Here is a 3127-nt window from a genome sequence, read left to right as displayed (position 1 = left end):
CCACAGTTTAGACACAGTTCAGACATCACCATGAGAACATCAAAACATCGGTGCTCAGAAAGCAGGAATAAATTTTGAATTTTGTGTTTCTCAAATAAAAATAAAATACATAAAAAACCAAATACATAATTAGTATAAATTTATACTAAACTGAGATATTTTAGGTACCAACAAAGATTGAAAACCTATGTGCAAATCTATTTACACTACGTAGATTCAATGTTGAGATCCAACCTGACAGGGTAATCAACATTCACGGCCATACTACAGAATCTAGTCAAAATTCATTGACTAGATCAGGTTAAAAGCAAACAGGGCAACCAGCGTTGAGCACAACATGACAGAATCCATCCAAAATACGATGATTGGATCAGGCCAGACAGATTCAGAGTACAACGAATAATACTAAATCATCCAAACGGTTAATAGGATTGTGATTTAATGGTAAGCCTGTCAAATATAGTTAAAAAAATTGCAAAACCGTCAAAATCTTTCCTTGAAATGTGCAAATAGGTCAACGAGGTGTGAAAACCGTAGGTAAGTCTGTTTTGAAATTCAAACCCGGCCACCGTAGGTAAGTCTGTTTTGAAATTCAAACCCGGCCAAACCACTACCAAAGTACGATTCCCAGCACCAATAAGCTTACAATCAAACTGTTGACGGGATCGTGTTTTAATGATGAAGATGACCGCATTCCAGGCCACCTATCAAGATCCCATCCATCCCCCTAGACACTAATAAGCCGTTGACACCCCTGTGACCGCACTAGACAACTTTGAAGGAATAGTACCCCTATGGCCGCACCATAGACAAAGGGAAGTGCTGGTCTTAATGGTACAACCTTCGAGAGACATTCCTCTCACACAGACAGGTATCTTGTGTTATCAATAAGTCAATATAAACTGCACCATTTACAAAACCCTAACTCCAGTCAGATATTAAATCAAACTTCATAAAACTTACCACTTACGCAGATAATTTCGTCGATCCCTTTTCCTTTCAACTCCTCCGCCTTCTCAACAAACCCCGGAACATGCTTCATACTGCCACGGCGACAACATCTCAGTGTGTATTTTATTGATTTAATAGCAAGAAGAAACTCAATGAGCCATTAACCTTACAGCCTGATAATTAAATCCAGACTCTAATAATCCAAATGCCAGAGCATAGCACTATCAATCATATCTCAAATCAAGCATTCAAGCAGAAATTCAAGTTACAGAAGACTTATCGATTTAATAGCCAGAAGAGGCTCAATCAGCCATTTAACCGTACAACCTAATAATTAAATCAAGATTCTAATAATCCGAAAGCCAGAGCATAGAACTATCAATCATAGCTCAAACCAAGCAAAAATTCAAGTTACAGAAGAATTAAAAAAACCCTGACCTGCAAGTGGGAGTGAAAGCCCCCCGGGACGCCGAAGAGAATAATCTTCTTCCCAGCGGCCAAAGAGTGGACGGAAACTTGCTGGAGCTTGCTCTCTTCGTCAAAATAGGCCAGAACGCCATCTGGAATCTTATCACCGACTGCTATGGGTGCCATTGTAAACTCTCTTATCAAAATCTAACATAGCCCATAGGGATTCGAACTCAAGCGCACCTGCAAATACTCGATCCCAATACCTGAGGACTCTATGGAACAATGTAACTCATTACTCTGTGAATTTGGCCCGCTGAATAAAACCCTCGTTTCGAAATTAAATACAATGGTGTTCGAAATTGTGCTATTATGATCACTGAGTGTCTCTTTGTGATGCAGTTACATGAAGGGAAAGCAACGGGCCCAGCGAGTCCCAACCGGTCACCAACCAATTCAAATCAACGGCTGAGGATAATCTAATCGTCTAACAAAGGATCTAACGGCGTAAAGTGATGACAGAGAGGCAGTTGGGAGAATTGATTTCAGAGGGGAACGCTTTACGGCGTAAAAATGCTGGAAAATTGGAATATTTCTGAGTTTTTCCCAACCTCGAAGGCCCATGGTGAGCCCATTCACCGTAAAGTGTATGTTTTACTAATACAATAAAGTAGTGATATTTTGTCTTCTTGATTGGAATTTCAAGTTTTTTTTACTGGCTCAATTTTTTAATTTAGTTTCTAAAATGTTGTTGGAATTATAAAATTATAAACCATTTTTAGTTTCAAATCAAATTATAAAATGTTGTGTGGATATTTTGAAAATTTGTTTTATATATATTATAGTTGTTTAGAAATTGAAGATAGGAATTTCAACTTTCTTTTACTGGCTTAATGTTTTAATTTAGTTTCTAATTTTTTGTTTGAATCATAAAATTATAAACGGTATTTAGTTTCAAATTATAAAATGTTGTGTATATTTTTTGAAAATTTGATAGATATATATATATATATATATATATATATATATATATATTATAGTTGCTAAGAAATTGAAGATAAGAATTTCAATTTTTTTCATTGGGTCAATTTTTTAATTTAGTTTCTAAAATGTCGTTTGAATTATAAAATTATAAACTGTATTTAGTTTCAAATTATAAAATGTTCTGTGGATTTTTTGAATATATATATATATATATATATATATATATATATATATATATATATTCAAAAAATCCACAGAACATTTTATAATTTGAAACTAAATACAGTTTATAATTTTATAATTCAAACGACATTTTAGAAACTAAATTAAAAAATTGACCCAATGAAAAAAATTGAAATTCTTATCTTCAATTTCTTAGCAACTATAATATATATATATATATATATATATATATATATATATATATATATATATATTATAGTTGCTAAGAAATTGAAGATAAGAATTTCAATTTTTTTCATTGGGTCAATTTTTTAATTTAGTTTCTAAAATGTCGTTTGAATTATAAAATTATAAACTGTATTTAGTTTCAAATTATAAAATGTTCTGTGGATTTTTTGAATATATATATATATATATATATATATATATATATATATATATTAGTTGCTAAGAAATTGAATTTGAATGGCGAGATAATAATCATTTTGCTTAACCATTTGAGATAACACTTATTAACATAAGTTAAAATTATGATATATTTATAATAAAAAAAAAATTTAATTTATGATAAAAAGTTTATTTCGTTTAAAAAGAGATAAAT

At 31.8% G+C, this 3127-nt stretch overlaps 1 pseudogene across 1 annotated transcript; it reads right to left on the bottom strand.

The window, feature by feature from the left end:
- Nucleotides 1–936: 936 nt before the first annotated feature.
- Nucleotides 937–1632, bottom strand: LOC149208956 (peroxiredoxin-2B-like; annotated as a pseudogene). Its single transcript, XR_016252171.1, has 2 exons — nucleotides 1390–1632; nucleotides 937–1043 (listed from the first exon to the last, which is right to left on the bottom strand). The product of XR_016252171.1 is annotated as a peroxiredoxin-2B-like (transcript).
- Between the last annotated feature and the right edge of the window lie 1495 nt (nucleotides 1633–3127).

The sequence above is a fragment of the Pinus tabuliformis genome, chromosome 1_2 (assembly GCF_031772625.1).
Source record: "Pinus tabuliformis cultivar Carrire ecotype Pingquan chromosome 1_2, CPIR1, whole genome shotgun sequence".
Lineage (NCBI taxonomy): Eukaryota > Viridiplantae > Streptophyta > Pinopsida > Pinales > Pinaceae > Pinus > Pinus tabuliformis.
The sequence above is the reverse complement of the archived record's forward strand: the minus strand, read 5'-3'. Positions and strand labels throughout refer to the sequence as shown.